This window comes from Lepisma saccharinum, chromosome 6, assembly GCF_977018435.1.
Source record: "Lepisma saccharinum chromosome 6, izLepSacc3.1, whole genome shotgun sequence".
Classification (NCBI taxonomy): Eukaryota; Metazoa; Arthropoda; class Insecta; order Zygentoma; family Lepismatidae; genus Lepisma; species Lepisma saccharinum.
The window spans coordinates 36919736-36944324 of NC_139234.1; the positions used below are offsets into that span (position 1 = coordinate 36919736).

General features: G+C 39.5%; 1 protein-coding gene across 1 annotated transcript in view; it reads right to left on the reverse strand.

Annotated features, from left to right (window-relative positions):
- Positions 1 to 23984, reverse strand: part of LOC145988697 (uncharacterized) — a 69335-nt gene extending 45351 nt beyond the window's left edge. Inside the window, exon 1 of the mRNA XM_083123780.1 lies at positions 23858 to 23984. The gene's annotated coding sequence lies outside the window, so the exon portion shown is untranslated. The remainder of the gene's footprint in view (positions 1 to 23857) is intronic.
- Between the last annotated feature and the right edge of the window lie 605 nt (positions 23985 to 24589).

Sequence of the window (24589 nt, forward strand, 5' to 3'; positions counted from 1 at the left end):
GAACATTTCCACATACAGAATTGGAATTTTTCTGAATAAGTCGAATTTTATACATTTCGAAGCAGATACATTTTAGATTAACATATAATGGTTAAATGAATATAACGTTTCTGCGAAACATAGGCCACCACTTCGAGAGCCTGGATGAGAGTTCCGCATTCAGTAATCTTCCATCCAGCGTTGCCAACCCCTCAGCTACGAAAAGTGCTGTTCGAACTGCGAAATTATGCTAGAATGCCACCCAATTGTGCTAGGGCAGTATTATTATTATTATTATTATTATTATTATTATTATTATTATTATTATTATTATTATTACCAATATATTTTATTACTATTTTCAAATGTTATATTTTATCCCACCCTAAGATCTATTTATTTTAAGTCGCTTTTTTGCCATAGCGGGTCTGGGAGTAAGTACGACAATGAGGGTGAATGAAGAACTGATGAAATGTTCTATGGAGTATGGGATGGAAAAAACAATTACATATCCATACCTTACCAAGGGTCGAACTAGGGCATGTGGCTCAGTAAATTTGTAAAAATACTTCACATATTTTTTTCTAGCAGATGGGAAGAGGGAAGATGACATGACACAGTTAAGCGTTGTTACCTTTCAAGTACTGCCGGGGTGGGGGTCGGTGTATAATTCACAAATATCTTTCATAAACTACTGCATTTTTTTGCTATATATGGAAGGACGTATTAACCCATTTCCACCTCCAACAACACCTTGCTAGAGACACACACTTTTGTGCTAGTTCTTTAGAACTTTCAAATGCTCATACAATGCATTTCTATGTAAACTAACAATTTTTCCAAATAAAAAAAGGAAAGGAAAGGGAAAAAGGTACTCACCAAACGAAAAAAATAAAAACTGCCTCTTTCCCACTCCTTTCTATATTTCTGAGCATACGTCTCCCATTTCTGGTTTAAATCCCCACAGTCCTTTTTTTTCTTTTCAGGAGCTTCACAGTTACTTCTTTTGCTATTAGTACTCATTTTTCGAAATTGTTCCAAATATATTTTAATATTTTATATAAAAAAATTAAAAAGCAGGAAAAACACTCATAGATACACTCAAACACACGCTCAAAAATACACTGAAAGACGCAAGCACGAAGAATTAAAATCATGGACAGGAACAAAGCTTTTTTCGCCGCAGGAGACGGCTTCCAAAATGGTAAGATGTCGAATTGACTGAAACGAACCGAACACAAGCTGAAGACAAAGATGGTCAAAATTTGCCGACAAAGGAGGGCGCCACGTGAGCTTTATTTGTCAATGAAATTTTCTACTAAACATTCCTCGCGAAAATGCAGGCACCGCAAAATGGCTGACCCCTTGTGTCGATGCTAGGAAAGGACAAACGTTTGAGGGTGGGCCGCCCCAACCCTCCTCTTCGATTTTATGGCAGGAAGATGCGGAAGAGGTGAAAGGCATTGGTGGAGGACAGAATCCCTGGGCCGGTTTACTCTCTTTTCTTGGAAACATGTCCACTCCTGAAATAGAGATGTGCAGTTACTTTTATTTTTACTTCTTCAGAACCACTTTCCTTTGAGTTCAATATCTACCGACGGCTGCAGATTATGCTAGATTTCGCTGTTGTGCCAAACACAGGGTGCTAGGTGCCAAAGACGGTTAAATTATGCTAGGTTTAGCACCATTATGCTAGGGTTGGCATCGCTGCTTCCATCCACAGAACCCACTCCACTGCTGCTTTTGGTTCTTGGCACGACCACCAGAGTCCGCTCGTGCTTGGAAGGAAGAGAAGAGCGTGCGGATAAAAGTGTATTGCTCAGCAAAGAGAAAACCCCCGGAAAATATGCGAACTAAAATCCACCCCCACTTGTTTCTGTCGCGGTGAATGGCAGCAGACGAGAATCTGGGGAAATTCTTCTTTTCCTCTGCTCTCAAATGGCACGCTGTTGCCACGATGCCTCACAGCTGTTCTCGGACAGATGGAATTCTGGCGGACCTGCCGCAAAACGCGACGTTCAGAGTGGCGCGGTTAGTGGTTGAAAAAGAATGGATAGCGTTTGTGACGATTCCCGATTTAAATAATTAATAACAATAAAATCTGTTGTCTTGGTTGTGATTCTTACTATGCGATAGTAAATATTACCATCTGAGAAACAGATTTTATCTTCAATTTAATTATTAAATATAATTACCAGGTGGTTATAATTAAAGTGACGGTGTTCAGAGTGGTACAGCACGGGCTGTAATGAGAGTAGCAGTCTGAAACTTCGTAGATATGCTAATGAAGCAATGCGCTCGCGAATTATGAAAAAAAAAAAAAATAGTTCCAATTCTCGCCACCAGGGTAAAAAACGGCGCTGTAAGCAGTCAAAACGTGGAATTTTCCATAACTCTGACGTCAAAGTCGGTGAAATTGCCTAACCATTGTGTGAGCTCCCTGGTTGTTGTTGGTGACGCTTGTTGCTTTTTCCTTTAGTAATGTTCATGTAATTCGAATAGTGAAATTGTAGCGATATTTTATTACAAAGAGTATTGTTTTCTGCGATTTATAGTGTTTTTCCTGTAACTATACCAAGTTTTGACTGCTTACAGCGCCATTTTTTACCCTGGTGGCGAGAATTGGAACTATTTTTTTTTTTTTTTCATAATTCGCGAGCGCATTGCTTCATTAGCATATCTACGAAGTTTCAGACTGCTACTCTCATTACAGCCCGTGCTGTACCACTCTGAACACCGTCACTTTAATTATAACCACCTGATATATCCTTAGAGACGGTGGCGGCGATTGGGGGTACCAGGCCAGAGGCGCTAACTTAAGATAAATTTGGGGGGCAAGGTTCGCATAAACAGTATTTATGTAAATAAATAACCCATCAAATATACACGCAGCTTACATTTTAAAAAGAAAGAATGATTTGAAGAGGTTTTCTCGGGCAATCAGCTACGTGATTTCCGGATAGGCTTTCGAGAGCTAACGTCACTCTCATCTTCAGGGATTGAAGTGAATCCCTTAAGATGTGAATGACGTTAGCTCTCGAAAGCTCGGAAGCCTATCCGGAAATTACTAGGATGATTGCCCGAGAAAACCTCTTCAATATTCGCCGCCAGGAAAGCTTCAAGAATTATTAAAGAACGATTTTTTTTGTAAACTTACCATTTACAGTGGAGTGCAACCCAAATCCGACTCATCACTAACATTCACCTGACTGTCATTATCACACCGTTTGTCAACCTCAATGGCACTTCCACTCTCGTCTGAATCCGAATCCTCACCGCTCATGTGACTTTCATCCTCCGATCAGTCTTCGATTACCAACTAGTCAACTTCTACTTCAATAATTTCGTCCTGGACCCAGCATTCCTCTTGTTTCGCCTTTACTTTTTCGCAAGACCTTTTCCATTCTTCTTTGGGAAAGTTCTGAAATTCTTCTCTTGCAACTTCCAGTACTCTGCCCAAATTACGATCCACATTTTGTGATGCAATACGACCTTTTATTATACCCCAAACATACTCAATAGGGTTTAGATCGCAATGATAAGGTGGAAGACGAAGTACGGTGTGGCCGTTTTCTGTTGCAAGAGTGTCGACCCGATATTGCGGGGGCTTTTTGTTGGTTTTGATTAGCTGATATAACTCAGCCTTTCGAAGGTTATCTGAAAATTCAATTGAATTGTCTTTCAACTAGTCCTGCATTGCAGCTTTAGTGCTGCCTATTGTGGGAGGTTTGTTGACTTGAACAGAATGTTAAGGTGCATTGTCCATGACAATAATGCTGTTGGAGGGAATATTCGGTAACAATTGACATTCAAACCATCATTCAAAATTTTCAGCATTAATTTTCCCCTGACAATCTCCGGTTTTCTGTTTAGCTTTGAACATAAGTAGACAGTTTGGTACGAAACCGTTTTCACTCCCGGCGTGAAGGATGATCACCCTTCTTCCAGCACTGGTATTTGATAAAGCACCATGTACACTGCCTTCACCCTGCCAACACTTTTTCACCGTGTAGTTCTCGTGGATCCATGTTTCATCTAAGTATATAACTGGCATTTTCACGTCACTCCTTTCCACCAAAGCGCTTCTAACGTTTTTGCACTTTCGGAAACGAAATCCTAAGTCATTGCAAATAATGTTGCGAAGTGTTTCACGACTACTCCGAAAATTAATTTCTTTCTTTAATTTCGAAAGCACTTTTTTTTACTCTTGGCACTTCATGTTCAATCGTATAAAAATTACCAATAGTTCTTCGAATTAAACACTTGTCAAAGTCGTCTACAACAATTCTACGCTTTTCGGCAGACCTGTGCTTCCCTGGTGTCGTAAATTTCCCCCGGGAATTTTCTTCCTTTCTAATTTTCTTTATGAAAGTGTCAGACATTCGAACTGCAGCCGCCGCACGCTTTGTAGCTTGATTGACCGGAAACGTGTAACATCCTTCTCTCGCTTCGTTGTCAAAAAATTTAAGAACATTCTCACTATGTACGGTTTTGCCCTTCATTTCGGTACAAACAACATACGCAACAGACGCACTCGAACTCAATGACCTTTCGTCCATGTAAGTTTGGCAACATTGAAAGGGTGTCAGAAGTCGAACAGTCCTTGCTACCTCCCACCCGACCCAACCCTCGAACAAACAAGTTGCTTACAGGACAGCAGCGCCAGAGAGACTTTCTCATCTTTGCTTTTTTAGTACGTCGTTGTGTATGGGCCGAAGAGGTGGCGTAACGTACTTCCTTAAATACGTTGCGGATTTGGACGGTTGTATATGCGCGCCTTAAGCGTGGAGACCTTCAACCAGTATTGGAATAGCCGGGTAGTCAGCCCGACGTATCCCCAGCCATTATAGTAGGTCTCAGCGACCGGATTACGCTTACTCATTCGAAGCTCCCCAATTTCCTCACGATGAACTAAAACAAGCAAAAATCAAACCTGTGTATAAAAAAGGGATAAGCGTAGTGTAGATAATTACAGGCCCATAGCTCTGCTTTCACCCTTCTCAAAAATCATGGAAATTGCAATGAATAAACAAATTACAACTTTCTTAAATAAAAACAACATAATATCTAAATCACAACATGGTTTCCGTAAAGGTAAATCAACAACTACAGTAATATTTGAATACATCGAACATGTCAGACACCTCCTGGACAATAGGGAACAGTGTGTAGGGTTCTTTCTTGATTTATCAAAAGCCTTCGACAGTATCGCATGACCAACTTCTGAAAAAATTAAATCACTATGGAATAAGGGGTATAGCAAACACCTGGTTCAGATCTTACCTGCAAAATCGCAGTCAAGCTGTAGAGATCTTACATGTAGAAGGGACAAATACCAATGCTTCTTCCCATATCTCTAGGCTAGAAGAAGTGACATGTGGTGTTCCTCAAGGCTCTATTCTAGGGCCAGAACTATTTACCATATACATAAATGACCTGCCTTCAAACTTACCCTCAGTTAAAACTACCTTATATGCAGATGACACGAGCATTGTGTTAACTGGTAAAAATGAACAAATTCTAAATTCAAATATACGTAAAAAAAACACCTCAAACGAACTCTGCAAATGGTTCCCCACAATGCAACGTCCACCCAAGCAGTGCTCAGCACCACGGCGCAGGAGTACTGGTACTGGCTGCGTTCAACACGCTAAACACTGCAGTTGGGTGGTCGGCAAAAGTTTACCCATATGTGCTAACTGATTCAGTCGTAGTACAAAGACTCGTAAATATCTCAGGGCTTGCTGGGTGTAAAGAAAGACTAAACCAGGTTTATATATAGATGTAACAGTTTATTATAATCCTATCACAAGGATGTCCGTGTCTTTACCTTTACCCTTACCACTCACGTGCATTTACCTGTACCACCTTTAGACCCGAAGAGATAAGGGGGGGGAGCAGGGAACATCCAATTCATTCCTCGCAGTGAGGCGCCAATGGGGAGTATGGGGACTTAATGTTATTTAGGGCCTGGTCGCCGCAGGTTGATAGGGGAAGGAAACCTCTTGCAGCAAGCGGAGCGGGTCCTCTCACTCTAAAGTGGAGTTGTTCTCTCTCGCCTATAAGCGGAGTGGGGTATCTCTCACTCGAAAGTGGTGTGGTTTCTCTTGCCAAAGGCAGAGTTCAACCTCTCTCGCTGGAAAGCGGAGTGCGGATTCTCTCGGGTGCTTGGCCTCTCGCAAGAGCGGAGTGCAACTTCCTTCCTTCCTTCTTTAGGATGCTTGGACTCTCGCAAGAGCGGAGTGATCCTTCTTCCAGGTCCGTTGGTAAGAGAGACCTTATCGTAAGCCGACCTGAAAGCCAAACTGAACTCCGGGCCTCGCTGCGCTGGCTTTATACTCGCGGTGGCGTATGGGTGGTGAAAATTTTAATTACAAGTACGCATTGCTAACTCATTTTTTTACATATAGCAAACTTCGTACTGAGAAACATCCAAGAAGTAACATTAAGAAAACACTAGTGGGAAAATCACTAGTTGCACGTGTCAATATAAACTAAAACTGTGTGCATTCAGACAATACAATTGATATTGAGCCTCGCAGGACTCTTCAACGAATTGAACAGTATAAATGACAATAAATGCAGTGGCGTGGCGTGGATTTTTAAAAGTGTTACCGGTTATCAGTAGGACATTTAAGGGAGACTTGGGCGCCTCCCCACCTCATACCCCCCCCCCCAATGTCTTCCAAGTAGTTCATATAATATTAATCTGGTACGTATGCAATTCAATACTAGATTTTGGTAAAGTTATTAATCAGAAAAAAAAATGTTGACATAAGGACTAAAGTGAAATCGCAAACATTGGTTGTTGACACAATAATACGTAATTTGATACTTACAGAAACATCGAAGGCTACTTCTAGAGCAGATCAATCCGACTTTGAAAATAGTTATATGATGCTGGGATCCCGGGTTCGAAACCTAGCTTGGGCATGGGCGTTTGTGATGTCTATTCATCAATTTAATCATATCATCACTCATCCCCATCTTCGCAAATTAGCCAAAAGTGGCACAAGCGAAGCAAAATCAATCAAATCAAATCAAAAAACTTCTATGATGCTGTCATAAAGAGAAGTTTTTCATTTGAATTTGAATTTTTGGGTGCGTCATGGTTAAGGTCCATGTTATCCACATCTGAATTCGCCACGTTTTTTTTTTTTCACCCGAAAATAAAGTACATGGCCAACAAAAGAGTTTAGAAAACTACACACATCCACATAACCACGGATAGTCGTTATACCACGAAACATTGAAATGTCGGTCATATCCAGCAGACGACGTGGTTTTTAAATCGTTCAAAATAGGCTTTGGCCTCCCTTTCGCCACAATTTCGATTTTTTCTGCAAAATAACGAACCGAAAGATTGCTTCAAAATATCTTCTATCGCACGATTACACACACTGTCCAGATAGGATGAACCCGCCACCTCGGAACTCTGAGCAAGCTTCATAAATTAATTGACAATGCCCGAAAACAACATAAAGACGAAAGACACCAGTCACAAAACTCCCACTGCACAGTCCCTCCCACAAACCGTTGTTTACTTTTGTAACACGTGAAGCACCCTCCTTGCCCCCTCCCCTCTCAGCATCGGCCCTTCCCCAATATTTCCTTCGGAACCTGCAAGAAGTCCAGTTCTACTAATGTTGCCATCTTAGTTCTTTTGAAACCAGATTTGCCCAAATCGCGAAACATTTTCGTTTCAAATAAGACGTATGTAGAGTAGATGTAGTCTTCATCTGTTTCCTAACTACTCCCACTCCCATGTTTCGCTAAATCCACTGAAATCTCATTTCTGACACCACTACTATTTCGTATATTTTACGTCCTTTGCTACCTTTAAGGCTTTCGCTTTATAGGATAATCGTGACGATGACGATGCGTGGTGAATTATTGAAATAAAATTATTATTTCTTTGTGTATGTAATTATTAATTTTTATAATTATGTAAGTAAAATAATAACAACGAACATTGAAATAACCATTTCTTGCTGAGGATTCGAACCTGCGACACCTGACACTTCAGAGCGTGCTAAGATAACAATCGGGAAATTATGCTTGTAAGTATTGTTTTCACCCAAAAACAGTTCTACCACCTCAAAAACATTGCTTCAATCCGAAATTATTGCATTCCTGCGACAACGTATGTCAATGTCAATCTGTATTATCAACAATTATCACAAATTCCTGTAACCGAAATAATATTATATGTGTGAAATATAGAATTTTAGGTTGACATTTTTAGAAGGACAGCGAACCCCTTGACCATACCCATCCATCTCCTCTCCTTCTCGCCCATGATGTCGAAGAAGGACAAAGAGGACTTTCATAATCGCTGATATTTAGTGTAAATACAAAATATCACTTGGTAGTTTGCTTTTGCCCCAGTGTGATTTGATTTTTTTAAATTTTGATTTGGCGATTTAAGTCCACTTCATGAACAGTAATGCTAATCGGGACAGTTTAAAGTTGGATCCGAACCACTTGTGCCTCCACCGGGTATCGAACCTGGAATCCCTTGATTATAAGGCGGCGACGCTACTAACACTGCGCCATCGTTCCCCAGTGTGACTGGACACCTTCAGAGTAAGATAGACCCGATTAGGCGACTTAGCTCTTTTCTGTCAATTGAATATGGCAACACTGGATGTTTCCTGTAAGGATCAACGGCAACTGCGCCGGCTAAACAGCCCGCCTCCTCCTCCCGCCATAACAGTCTTTACCGCTACGCGAAGTCTTCCTTGCGTGGGCTCAGGGCCCTTTCCTCATGTTGCCTGAGGAGCGTACCGGATCAGTCCTCCTCTTCGCTTTTGCCGTGTCAGAAAAAATGTCAGTCTGCAATGTTTACTTTACGACAATATTACCAGTTTATGTACGTAATAATATTTTAAGACAGGTTCTTCAATTCTTTATATTTTGGTGTTACCTGCGGTAACAGCGGCTACATGCACGCCACGCCTCTGAATAAATGATAACATTCACCGAATACAGTGACCACGCGGGGTCGAAGCTAATAAACGTAGAGGTGGATCCGTTAGCGTTTACAGAATACAGCGACCACGCAGGGTCAAATAATACGTAGAGGTGGATCCGTTAACACATTTAAACTAAAAGCGTACGCTTCACAGGGACTTTTAGCATGCACTCTTTATCCAAACCTTCTTAACAAAATATAATATTGCGACCGCGCAGGGTCGTTAAATGTGGCGACCACGCAGGGTCGATACAACAAATAAGTTGACGATAAATAAAAACAAAACTTTAGCAATAAAATTCCATCATTCAAGAAATAAGAACAATGAAGAACCAGTAATAAAAATAGAAAATGAACACGTCAAATATACAAATTCCATAAAATTCCTGGGTATTTGGATACAGGAAAATCTCAAATGGGACATACATATAGAGCACCTAGCAGGGAAATTAAGCAAAACCATATATGGTATATGAACCTTAAGAACCATAATAAACAGGGAGAAAATAAGAATAACATACATTCAGTCTTTTTCAGTCACAACTAACATACGGAATTGTATTTTGGGGGAATGCTAGAAACAGTGCAAAAAAATTTATTTTGCAGAAGAGAGTAGTACGAATTATGGCAGGAAAGAAAATAAATGAACCATGTAGGAAAATCTTCAGGGATCTTGGCATTCTACCATTACCTTGCCTATATATATATTACATTTACTGTGCTATGTAAAAGAAGATATGTCGAGTTTCATGTCAAGTTTCTCCAAACGTATCAAGGAAGTACATCAATACAACACAAGAAAAAATCACAATCTGGTTGTACAAACTCATAATACCACTCTCCTTCAAAAGGGTCCTAAATTCGTAGGTATCCACCTGCATAATAAATTACCTGATCACATGAAAACAATGGAATCAATTACCCAATTTAAGAGGGAATTAATAAAATTCTTATTACGACATTGTTTTTACTCCATAACTGAATTTCTAAATTTGTAAATATTAAATTACATAAATTGTCAACAAAGAGAGTTTGGTTGTACAGAAAATGGATATATACTATTTATATTATCATGTACGAAGTATTCACTATATGCTATTATTGTGCCTAAATGATCATTAATCGGTTCTGTATATATATTGCATTCTTCCATGTTGTATAAGTTACATATTTACTTTTACATTTTATTTTTGCACTAAAAAATTTTCTTCGCTTATATTGTGCTCGCCTTAAATATTGTATGTAATTTCACTCCCATAGTGTATTCAGGCGCGTGCCCAGGATTTTCGTAAGGGGGGTGGGTGTTATGAATCCAACACATTTTCCAGTTCACAGGTCAAATTTCTTGTAATAAATTAGATAATTAATATACTTGGATTTTACCCCAATGAACGCAATCAATGTATTTGCTATGAATTATTCATGTTTTTATTGCATCATATAAAAGCACCTGCTTGAATATTTCCAAATTCTTAATATTTTATATTTAATTGCTCAAATATAATTTTTAAACAAAAAATATGTGCACTCAACACTGTAACAACATTAAAGAGATTAAGACTGCTTGATGTCTTAAAGACAGTAATAAATAAGGTACCACAGTTCAACAATTTAAATTCTGAAATTTAGGCATTGAGGTTTCCGTGCAAGTTCTGACTATGTCGTCACAAGTAACTTTTATATCCCGGTGAATGTTCATAGCAGCTAACCCATTTAATCTTTCTTTGCAAATGGTATTTCGAAGATAGGTCTTCAACCGCCTCAAAGTTGAGAATGATTACTCATTTGATGTTGTTGTTACCAGTGGCGTGCCCAGGGGGGGGGGTTGGTGGGGGTTAACCCCCCCCTCATTGGTTTCGTCATTTAAAAAAATTCAAAGCAGAAATACATTTTATTTCATAAATTGCCAATACTGTAAAATGTTTACATTTGGCAATGAGAAATGTATTGCTCCTTCAATTACTTTTGATAATATTGGAGTTGAGTTACAGCAATGCACAAGCATTCATTCATTCCTTAGTCACTGAAAAGGAAGGAGAACTTCCTTCTCAGTATGGTCAAGAAAAGAGCCGCAACCCTTGGAATGCGAACTGAAGGAATCCCTCCTCCCCTTTCTTTCACCCAGGATGACCCTCTTAGGAGAATGACCCTCCCTTTCCTGTTACGACAGTGCTGCTAACTTCCCTTTTCTTTCTTTCCCCTTCTTATACCATTTATACCAGCAGAGCAAAGTTCTGTGAGATTTGAATCACTACAATTAGTAGCAAAGTAAGTCAAAATCTTATTTCGCACCTGGATGCATATTTATTTCAAAATATCAATAATTATAATAATAATAATAATTGTTGCAGGCAGTAGTGAGGCATGGTTTTACGAAGTAGGCAATCGATGTTTTGTACAATAGCATGCCGGGAGGAAGGGAGGGATGCGTTATATAGCGCAACTGGCCCAGTCAGTTTCATAAACAAAATAAAAGCAATTAATATGCCAAAATATTATACGTTTTACTCTTGTGCTCTTTACAAATTAGATATTTTTTTCGCAACCAATTTCCAGCCTTCAGTTTATTGAATTTTCTTGTAACATGTGTGAAAGATCTCGCTTGAATTTGTGCGTAAATAATTTAGCAGTTGCCAACACTACTGACACTGACACTACTGGTTGCTGTCAACACTGGTGACGTAATTTGAGCTGGACCAAGCTGGATGCATGGTTCAGACATTCGACCGCCCGGTATCTTTCTCCCAAGTCCTGGTGTTCACTGGGGTTGTAGCGAGTTGCAGTCTGCAAGGTAGCAAGTCGAAGTTGTCGTGTTGTGTGTTACGTTTCTGCATGTGTAATAGATTTTTGAGGTGGAACTAAAGATGGATAGAAAAAAGAGGAGAAATACATTATTAGATTATTTCAAAAAGAAACAAAAAATGGAAGTTGAAGCTTCACCTTCCACAAATAGAACGTCAGAAAAGGTCGATTTAAGTTCAGAGGAATTCCATCCGAATTGCGAGAGTGAAACGTGCGAACTTTCAGACTCTTGATATTCAACAAGAAGGCATAACAGAAGATATTGCAAACCTTGTTGCAAAATTATGTCAAGGAACTGTCGAGGTAAGTGACGTTCATTATTTGATAGATATATCCATAGGCGGATTTAGAATTGTTTTTCTGGGAGGGCACAGCATGTGCTGTAAGCATACAATCGTGTGTGTGCAGGGGAGGGGTGTGCCCGCGTGTGTATGTCTGGAAGACGTGCGTAGGATGTCACCCTATATCACCAATAAACTTTCGCAGGGCGAGAGAACATTATGATGAACAAGTTTCCTCAATGATTTCAGGGTCCACACCGATGGTGGTGTAATCAAAGAGGTCCTGGGTTTGATCCCCTGTGAAGGTGCATTGCACAGTGGTACGTATCCCGATTTAAACTTTAAGACCAGTCCCGATTAACGTATCTGAATATAAAATGGACTTTAAAATCATTTACTTTTTGTTTTGTTCACGAACCCTCGAAAAACGATATTACCTATCTTATAGATCCACCAAGGTATTTGAAACCCTGGCGTCGGAGCAGTGGCACTAATGTCGCTAGTGTATATGTATGCAACCACATTATAAAATCACGGTTGGCATGGACAGTTTTATTATTTTGTAGGAAAGGGATAAAGTTTGTATTACGACACGGGATAGACTAGATAGGCATCCTATTAACTGTAAAGATTCCTTACAAATCTTCTGAATATTTCTCTTGTACAAACGCAACAAATACAATAAGTAATATACGTGTGCAGTAATAAATTCATTTTCTGAAAGCATCTTTTCTGGCATCAGTGGTCGAAGTAGGTGATGCTGCCTTCAGTTAAGAAAGTTTCACAAATCATACCCCAATTAGAATAATTTTCATATTGAGCATCCTCCACCTACTGTATTGTCTCCATGTTGATCCATACAAGGATGTACCCCTCGTATTTCCAAAATCGATCAAACATCCCCTCCTTTTTCGGCTACGAATTTGCATTTCGAGCACTGTCTGGCAAGATTTTGTCGGGCTCAGTGACAGATCCTGTGGTGCGGTACTGGGCTTCGGAGCGGAAGGGGGGAGTGGCCCCTTCAACAGTTGGTTTCGCAGTTCCATAACGTTAACATTATACAAAATTCCTCTCCATAGACCTAATATGAAAATGAATATGACACATTAATGACACTGTAGTAGAAAATGTTAATTACTGAAGCGGTTCGTATTTGTTTGTCGACTGTCAAACAAATGTTTTGACCAATAATATAATAATACAATGCCAAAAATGTACACAATATTTAGCACATCGCGCTGCGACGCCAAGGGTCCCGGGTTCGAATCCCGGTCGGGCTTGGTTGTTTGTGAATGTCCATTCATCAATTTCATCATTTCATCACTCATCCCCATCTTCGCAAATTAGCCAAGAGGCACAAAACGCGAAGTAAAATAAACTAAATCAATCAATCAATCAATAATGTACACAATATTTAGCAAAACCATCTCTACAACAAATACAATGTTGATTGAATTTATGTTTTAAATCCACTTTATGCACAGTAAGGCTAATCGGGACTGGGCCTAAAGTTTAAAGTGAGATCCGAACCACTATTAGCCTTCACCGGGTATTGAACCCGGGACACCTTGATTACAAGGCGACGACGCTCACACTGAAATGAAACTGTGGTATCGTCATCTTACAGCAATGCAAAGACGTCTAGTAAATGCTCTTGAAGCAATTGATATGTGCAGTGAAGTAATATTTCCCTGGGTAAACACACGTTTGCTCATATTATGTACGATCCCGGTAACAACAACATCAAATGAGAAATCATTCTCAACTTTGAGGCACTTGAAGACCTATCTCCGAAATACCATTTGCGAAGAAAGATTTTTAATGGGTTAGCTGCTCTGAACATTCACCGTGATATAAAAGTTACTTGTGACGACATACTGTCAGAACTCGCACAGAAACCTCGATGCCTAAATTTCAGAATTGAAATTGTTGAACTGTGGTACCTTATTTATTACTGTCTTTAAGACATCAAGTAGTCTTAATCTCTTTAATGTTGTTACAATGTTGAGTGCACATACTTTTTGTTTAAAAATTATATTTGAGAAATTAAATATAAAATATTAATAATTTGGAAATATTCAAGCAGGTGCTTTTATATGATGCAATAAAAACATGAAGCATCCATAGCAAATACATTGATTGCGTTCATTGGGGGTAAAATCCAAGTATATTAATTATCTAATTTATTACAAGAAATTTGACCTGTGAACTGGAAAATGTGTTAGATTCATAACCCCCCCCTTACGAAAATCCTGGGCACGCGCCTGGTTGTTACCGGGATTGTACATAATATGCGCAAACGTGTGTTACCCAGGGAAATATTACTTCACTGCACATATCAATTGCTTCAAGAGCATTTACTGGACGTGTTTGCATTACTGCAAGAAGACGATACCACAGTCTCATTTCAGTGGGAGCGTCGTCGCCTTGTAATCAAGGTGTCCCGGGTTCGATACCCGGTGGAGGCTCGTAGTGGTTCGGATCTCACTTTAAACTTTAGGTCCAGTCCCGATTAGCCTTACTGTGCATAAAGTGGATTTAAAACATCAATTCAATCAACATTGTACTTGTTGTGGAGATGATTTTGCTAAATATTGTGTACATTTTTGGCATTGTATTATTATATTATTAGTCAAAACATTTGTTTGACAGTCGACAAACAAATACGAACCCCTTCAGTAATTAACATTTTCTACTACAGTGTCATTAATGTGTCATATTCATTTTCATATTAGGTGTATGGAGAGGAATTTTGTATGTTGTTAACGTTATGGAACTGCGAAACCAACTGTTGAAGGGGCCACTCCCCCCCTTCCCCTCCGAAGCCCAGTACCGCACCACAGGATCTGTCACTGAGCCCGACAAAATCTTGCCAGACAGTGCTCAAATGGAAATTCCTAGCCGACAAGGGAGGGGACAGTTGATCGATTTTGAAGATACGAGGGGGTACATCCTTGTATGGATCAACATGGAGACAATACAGTAGGTGGAAGATGCTCAATATGCAAATTATTCTAATTGGGGGTATGCTTTGTGAAACTTTCTTAACTGGGGGCAGCATCCCTACTTCGACCACTGATGCCAGAAAATGAATTTATTACTGCACACACATATTACTTATTGTATTTGTTGCGTTTGTACAAGATAAATATTGAGAGATTTATAAGGAATATTTACAGTTCATAGGATGCCTTGTCTATCCTGTGTCGTAGCTAATACAAATTTTATCCCTTTCCTACAAAATAATAAAACTGTCCATGGCAACCGTGATTTTATAATGTGGTTGCATACATATACACTGTATAGTAGCACCAAGCTTTCTTAGACCTCGGAAAATACGTGAACCACAGGCTTCCCCCTGGCTTTAACTAGCGACACTAGTGCCACTGCTCCGACGCCAGGGTTTCAAATGCCTTGGTGGATCTATAAGATAGGCAATATCGTTTTTCGAGGGTTCGTGAACAAAACAAAAAGTAAATGATTTTAAAGTCCATTTTATATTCAGATACGTTAATCGGGACTGGACTTAAAGTTTAAATCGGGATTCGTACCACTGTGCAATGCACCTTCACAGGGGATCAAACCCAGGACCTCCTTGATTACACCACCTTCGGCGAGGCGCCTGAAATCATTGAGGAAACTTGTTCATCTTCATGTTCTCTCGCCCTGTGAAAGTTTATTGGTGATATAGGGTGACATCCTACACACGTCTTCCAGACATACACACGCGGGCACCCCCCTCCCCTGCACACACATGTTTGTATGCTTACAGGAAATGCTGTGCCCTCCCAGAAAAACAATTCTAAATCCGCCTATGGATATATCTGCTATCAAATAATGAACGTCATTTACCTCGAGAGTTCCTTGACATAATTTTGCAACAAGGTTTCCAATATCTTCTGTTATGCCTTCTTGTTGAATATCAGAGTCTGAAAGTTCGCACGTTTCACTCTTGCAATTCGGATGCAATTGCTCTGAACTTAAATCGACCTTTTCTGACGTTCTATTTGTGGAAGGTGAAGGTTCAACTTCCATCTTTTGTTTCTTTTGGAAATAATTTAATAATGTATTTCTCCTCTTTTCTCTATCCATCTTTAGTTGCACGTCAAAAATCTATTACACGCGTGTGTAATACACGTAACACACAACACGACCACTTCGACTTGCTAATTGCAGACTGCAACTCGCTACAACCCCAGTGAACACCAGGACTTGGGACAAAGATACGGGGCGAGTGTTTGTGGTTCCGGGAAGTTGAATGTCTGAACCATGCATCCAGCTTGGTCCAGCTCAAATTACGTCACCAGTGTTGACAGCAACCAGTAGTGTTGGCAACTGCTAAATTATAACGCATCCCTCACCCCCTCCCTTCCTCCCGGTATGCTATTGTACAAAACATCGCTTGCCTCCTTCGTAAAATCATGCTTCGCTACTGCCTGCAACAATTATTATTATTATTATTATTATAATTATTGATATTTTGAAATAAATATGCATCCAGGTGCGAGATAAGATTTTGACTTACTTTGCCTACTAATTGTAGTGATTCAAATCTCACAGAACTTTGCTCTGCTGGCATAAATGGTATAAGAAGGGGAAAGAAAGAAAAGGGAAGTTAGCAGCACTGTCGTAACAGGAAAGGGAGGGTCATTCTCCTAAGAGGGTCATCGTGGGTGAAAGAAAGGGGAGGGATTCCTTCAGTTCGCATTCCAAGGGTTACGGCTCTTTTCTTGACCATACTGAGAAGGAAATTCTCCTTCCTTTTCAGTGACTAAGGAATGAATGAATGCCTGTGCATTGCTGTAACTCAACTCCAATATTATCAAAAGTAATTGAAGAAGCAAATACATTTCTCATTGCCAAATGTAAACGTTTTACAATATTGGCGATTTGGTACTCAAACACATTTATGAAATGAAATTTATTTTTGCTTTAAATTTTTAAAAATGATGAAACCAATGGGGGTTTTTAACCCCCACCAAACCCGCCTGGGCACGCCACTGAGTGTATTCTTCCTTCATTTGGATTTCCTTCATGTAGAAGTTCTTCAAATCATTGCTGTAATTCTTGTCTATAATTGTATTAATATTTTATTAGTGTATTTGGATTTCCTGCATGTAGTAGTTAAAATCATTACTGTAATACTTGCCTAAAATTGTATTAATATTTTATTACTGTATGTATTGTTATATGACGATTTCCATACCTATGGACATGGGTCAACGGAAATAAAGAATATGATGGTGGGTTGCCACCGGCCCTATAGGGGCTATCCACCGGAAGGAAGTGCCTTCGCGCGGACGCCATACTTGTAGCACAACAACTTCGTAGGCTCACAACATGCCGCTAAAGGGAACTGAGATTGTGTCATGTAAGAAAGGAACGAATGGGTGTGTACAAGGAGGATGTAAACTACGATCAGGGCTAAATAATCTTTCACGGATCTCTCTTCATCCATTTTCTCGAGATCTAGGCGACAAATTATTGCATTGAAGCTGTCAGGCGTGAAAATTGGAAGACCATTAGCAGGAGTAGATTCCGCAGTAATGACAACGGATGTGCAGGAACCCAAAAAGTCGGGACCTGAAAAAAAAAATCCCATTCCGATCCAGACTTCGGAAAAAATATAGTGTTTAAAAGTAGTTTATTCCCTACATTTTTTTGTACTAGATGTCCGAAATTTATAGAAATTAGCAGTTTTTATTCCAGAAATGCAAAATAAATCATCACCCAAGGGTAAAATTGTGTGTATAATTAACATTTTTTTTAGTATCGGGTAATGTTGAATATTTTCCGCTCCTATAATCTCCCCATTTAGTCGGGAAATAACATTATTTTTCCCGTTTTGAACGTAAGGACTTTAAAAATACCCCGTCCTGTTTCCTTCCCTACCAAAAATTTTGCGTCCCGCACCGCTTGCACTCCGTTAAAGGTAGAAGAGAAATCATTCAAATCTCGATTTTCTCTCTGTTTTAGTGATATGAGCAAAAATATTACTTTACCTTTCAAAAGATGCTCGGTCATGGCCAGATAGGTTACACGTTAAGTTCTTGAAGTACACACGAACTGTATTAAATTTTTGTGTAACCAGATTTTTTTGTGTGTGTGTAACCAGAGGAAATACATTTTTGTGCAACCAGAGGAATTTTTTTTTTTGTGTAGCCAGAAAATTAAGTGCGGGTACTATTATTAATTTTCGTCTTTTGCATGGAAATCTTTTCAACATTGATAGATAGAGTGCCTCCCCGATGGCGCAGTGGTAGCCTCGTCGCCTTGTAATCAAGGGGTTCCGGGTTCGATTCCCGGTGGAGGCATATAGTGGTTCGGATCCCAATTTAAACTGTAGGTCCAGTCCCGATTAGCCTTACTGTGCACAAAGTGGACTAAAACACCAACTCAATCAATCAAATCAACATTGATAGAGAAGAGGTCCTAGGTTTGAACACCATGGTGAGGCAATGGTGTGTCATTGTGTTTGTCCCATCATTAATTTTTCCAGTTTATTACTCATCTTCATCGTCATGTTTAACACAAATAGCAGAAAATTGACTTAAAATAACAATGAGCGTTCTGTATTTCTGCGTTCAAACGGGAACGAAACCAGCAAGTGTGCATTACCGCATCCCTCTGACTCGCCCTGACTGAAGAAAGAAGAAAAGCAGCTCCTTTTCCCGTTTTTTATATGTCCGTACATCTCGCATTTTTTCACTTAAAACATGAATGTATGCATTTAAGCGCTCTCGCTCTGTAGGAAAAATTACTTTCTATTAAATATGTAGGCTACAAATATCGCCAATGAAACGACGATCAGAAAATTGATCTCATCTTGAAATAATGCCGTATTACTTCCTAGTTGCTCATCCAATTGATATGCAAAGGCCTCTACTTTGTCCTGATATCTCTTATTCTCCTCGTCGTCAAGTGCTTTTATATTACCCATTTCATCTGGTATACAAAACGAGAAGAAATACCACAAGTACGCCCTTGAATTACCCGGCCGCCGTGAACCGGAAGTTGTTGTGCTACAGTTCTACAATCGATTGTGCCGTTCGATATGTTTTTGTTTACTCGTGGATAACCCCTATACTACAGCGCCTAGAATAACGTAGTCTGGAAAACGGCATGCTTCTGCGCTCTCAGGCTGGTTCCACTCGAAAATGATCCGCTAGAGGCGCTGGTGTTGACCCCGGTGCTTGGTGTTCGACTGCTTATAATGGAAGTAAATGGAGTTTTCGCTGCAACGTCTGATTCTTTTACATGAAGCATTTCTATGAATGTGATAATTGCTATGATATTTGGTACAGTGGTCACTAAGATATTAACGAACATTCTAGACAGTCGACCACGTCCTGTTATCGTCATACTTTCGTTAATAATACGGGAGAAAAAATACGCGTGGAATGATCTTGGCAACTAAATTTTTGTGTATGAATTAGGTTCGTTATTATTATCATCATCATTTCTTTTAAAGATATACACACTGAAGCATTTGTATTTTTGATATTTACTGTCTCTTTTCTTCCGCTTTAAACTAATCGCGGCGATGATGATAATGATGATTGCATGAAACGACAAGGGAAGGGGAACCCCACAAAACTTTCTTAGTGCCATCGACATGAGTGTAAGGAAACCAGGGTTGGCAAAATTTGTGTTTTTTTTAAAAAGAACAAAACAAACTGTTTTTTTTGTTTAAAACATGTTTTTTTTGTTTTAAACATAGTTTTAAACATGAGTTAAAAAAAACATGTTTTAAACAAAACAAATTCAACCTTTTCCCAGTAAATTATAGTTAAAGTCGTTAAAGAGAAAAAAATACTCATTTTTATGAGTACAGTGGCGACAAGGACAGTTTATTTACCTTTGGAGATAAGGTTTACCATACTGCAGGGTAGGGGTGTGAGGGACAGAATTTTTTGGGTCGGGACGGGAAATTCTTTAAATCCCGACATTCGGGACGAGAAAAATTCTCAATTTCCCGAAAAAGTCGGAAAATTTTCGGGACGGGATGTGTTCGAAATTTCCCAAAGCTCTTGAAATCTCGAATTCTACCCGTAATATCCCTCTTAAGTGCTTGTTTTGCACTTCTGGTACAAAACCTAACAATTTCCGATACGTTCCAGACATTTACAATGCAGAGAACGTCTAGAATTGACGACGTTTTAAAATGACCATTCGGAATTTCCAGACTGCTTGGGATCCCAAAAAGTCGGGAAGTCATTTCCGGAAGTCGGGATCGGGACGGAAATTTTCTTTCCCGATCCCGGTCCCGACTTTTCGGGATCCCACACACCTCTACTGCAGGGACAAAAGTTGTGGGTAATAGCCCCACTTTTTCCGCCACTACTGAAGTAGGTTATGATTTATATTCATCTAAATTTCAAGAAACTAAATATTATAGAATTACTATCCTCGTCCTGAAAAAAATCACGGTGAAATATTTCATGCTGCCTGAACAGTTTATATAGCAGAAAACAACCTGCTGTGTCATAATAGATTCTCCAGATCAATTTATCTTTCAAAGTACAAAATTATGTTACCAAAAGTAAGCATCTGCGCTTCATTCAGTTATACAGACCAATGAATCGTATCGCAAAAGAAAAAAAAATCACGTCATGATCAAAATCACGCATTGTGTATTCAGATATTAGTTTCCATTTCCAGCTTCCACCGGTCTCAAACTTACAGGACGATACGAAACAAGAAACTGAGAGGTTTCGATTTCTACAGTAAAGCACGGGTCTTTCTTGTCGCACAACAATTTTGCTACCTTGTGCACACATAGCTAGCCTGCCTAACCTAACAACATAAGCATTTAGCCTAAAATTAAAAAGCTTTCTCCCGTGACGTCAGAACATTAGGTTGCTCAAGTGTTGTGCGATAAGTGAGACCTGTAAAGCGCGGATTAATTGACACAGATTCAATGAAAAACAGGGTTGCCTAACAAAAAAATTATCACAGACTACAAAATATATACAACCAAAATGTGTTTTAAACACTTGTAAAAAAAACATGTTTAAAACACATTGTTTTAAACGTTTAAAACATTTGTAAAAAAAACAAAGCCGTGTGTTTTAAACGTTTAAAACAAAGTGTTTTAAACACTTTTGTTTTAAACATGCCAACCCTGAAGGAAACTTTCAAACCAATGGGACAAGCGACACGGGATGTTCACACTGTCACACTAGTGACACACACTTCCAGACTGTAAAATAGCATTCATTGCACATGAGGGTCCAAACAGCAAACGACACGTTCATATGGCGTATTCGCGTGCTACTTGTTACTTCGGTCGGAAAGCTCCTTAAAGGAAGGGTGATAAGACTGAAGGGACGCGCTACAGGGGGAGTTCCCAACTAAGTGACAAGCGACATGGTGCCTTCAGTCTATTAGCAAGCGTTGCTTGCGAACAACAGATAGGCGACAAGATAAACCGCACATTACAACAACAGATCTAGGCGACACGATAAGCCACATGTGTTGCTTTGTCGCTTCTGCGTCGCTCAAACTGGGCCATTTCCTCAATAGCTTGCAACATGTTGCCGTGGTTTGTTGTTCGCGCATACGCGATGCAATGAGTGTCTTGCTTTAGTAAGATTGCGCACCAAAGCGACAAGCGGCACGCGACACTTATCGCTTGAGGATTTCACCAACCGAACGCTGGCCTGTGCTTCCCGTTATGCCGCTACGATGTGAAATGTTGCTCTTGATTGGCTCGTTTCCAAGCAACATGTGTCACTTCGGTATGAAAGTTGCCTTGGACCGAATGACCCGTGTCGCTTTGGTGTGAAATCCTCGTATCGTTTGTCGCGTGTCGCTTTGGTCTAAAATCTCCTTGAGGAAACGGTGCAGTCAGAGCTTTTGTCCTTACGGTTCGAAAGGCTGCATTGATTTCCGACTGTTCGCTTTCAAGCGACATTTGTGATTTGTCGCCTCGGTATGAAATATCTCTCAGGATACTATTTATATTCTAATAACATAGAAAAATAAACTCTAATACAGAATCCAAGACCTGACGTCCGGAATCACATTGCTATGTTTCTTCTTGTGTTACGCATGCTATTTATTTATTAATTTTATTTTACTTTTCTTTCCAAATTAATGCCATTTCGTGACTGCAAATCACTCCACAAATATAACTGTTTCCATCAATTCACTTACCACCTTTCTAGAGAAACAAATCTACACAATATATTCCAAAAACTAACTAAGCCGCATTACTTTCATAACAAAATTAGCACCTGGGTCGATCGCACTGCCATCTACTTGTCATCGTCTCGGGGAACCAGTTTCTTGGGTCGTTTTCCACACTACGTTATTCAAGGCGCTGTACCCTATACACAGGCCGTAAATTTCCGGGACGAACCCATGCCATCCCGCAGCCGACGTCCAAACCAAGGTGCCGTAGACTGCACGGCCACGGAGGGGGACTAATAATAACGTAATTCAACTTGTGCCAAATGCTGTACTGTTTCACATCAAATTTCCTATGATTATGCCATAAGTTATTCATTAATATTAAATTTCAAGGGTGCATATTAATTAATGTATAAAGTTCAAAACATTAGTAAGGATTTACGAGTTGGGATTGGGTCATCGACTTTTAAAAAATAATTTAACTAATCGACTGCATGCATTGAATACAACCTCTCTCTCTCCTTTCCGTCAGTAGATATGTAAACCGGTGTGGTGTAATCTTGTTACCTGCAGATGCATTTTCGTTCATCTACAACAGTACACTCTTAGATTGACTATTAAAAAAAGAAAAGGAACTCGAATATACAGATATTAAACTATCATAATTTTCTCATTTTAGGAACTCAAAAAGTTACTTGGAAGTACGTACTTATGCCTAAAATAGGCCAAAAAAAAGAAAACAGCCACTATAAATTCATGTATTCCTCTCAGAAATGGCCTGAATCGGTTTTTAAATGTAAAATCCTATATTTTCTGGCCAAAGACAAAAAAGGCATTTTAGGACAAATCCTAAACCTATTCTCATGTCATTTATTATTACATAAACTTATGAAACAAACTTCCGAGTATTATTCAAAAATTGGCGCCACTGTAAACACATGCACACACACTGCTAGATTTGGCAACCACGTTTCCCGAGTCCTGAACGCACTCGAAGATGCCGTGAGCAGTGTGCTCTTCCATGCATAGGCACAATCTGAAATTTCCCCATACGAAGTCAAAAAATTCCCTTCGTCATCTTCGAAACTACCGTTGGTTTTACTTCATAAAACACCTAGCTTGAGAGTTGAGACGTTTACAGACAACGGAATTAACACGTAAACTTCCGAATGCAAAAAATTGAAACAATATATAGATAGCGTAGTGATAAGAGGAAATTTCTGTGGTCGTCGCCTTGTAAATAAGGGGTCCCGGATTCGACACCCAGTGGAAGCACACATAGTGGTTGGGGTCACACTTTAAACTGTAGGTCCTGTACCAATTATCTCATCTGAACATGAAGCGGACTTTCAACACAAAAAAAAAAACACTACATGCATTTCCAGCTACCGAACATAATTTTTTTTTTCTTTCTTTTCCATCAGTCAGAAAACATAACCAAATGCACAATAAAAATTACAAATGGAAATGAGTATTGAAACTAGCACTCACGTTTCTCGCGTCTATTACAGTGTTTATCCAGTTTTCGATAATATTCCCATTCCTGGGAAATTTCTCTGCTGCTTCAAGGTCAGCTGGGATGGGACAGAAATGTCGATGAGTATGTAAAGGTTTAGCTTTCCCTGCATGCATCGTTTCGTTGGGCTCCAGATAAAAGGCGAACGATATTGTGCTAATTCTTTCTTACCTTGCACTTAAAAGATGTGTTGCCTTTCAACTTGATTAGGTTACTTAACGTTCTTGCCACTAAGCGAAGAGGTGTTCTAGCCTACTCTTCATCGTGAGGGACAGCTGCGCAGCAGAGTGCAGATTATTAAATACGATGTTGGCCAGAGGGGCCCGACGTAGTAGAAAACGGGAAACTTACTCTACAGTGTTGCCACAACTACAAAAGTTTGTCAAGGATTATTATCCGTACCCATGAAGCGTACCAGTTGTTCATAAATAGAAAGAAAACTTCATTCATTTAATGGATGAAAATAAGGAGAAAACAACAGATACGATCAGTGTACGAATTAACGGGAGGACGAGGAGGTGCTGGGGATTCCCCCCAGGCCCGTAGCCAGGAATTCTTTGTAGGGGGGGGGGCAAAGTCAATCCTAGAGGGGGCAAATTTTTAATATATTGTGTCACATTGGCGGATATAGCAGGGTACACAGAGGCACTTGCCCCTCCCCCAAAAGAGATAAATAACAAAAATGGGATGATATCTTAAAACTGCAACAAAAAAAAAGAATCGAGCAATCAAATAGCAATATTTCGATAATGACCTTTCGAGATTGCCAAAGAATATAAAGTTTAACATATACAGACTAATAGGGACTGTATCTACTTGATATTTACAGGTCGATAATGTAAATAGACGATTAATATGTACCAACAGCTTTGGGTCTCTCTGCAAAACGAATTAAGGGAGCCC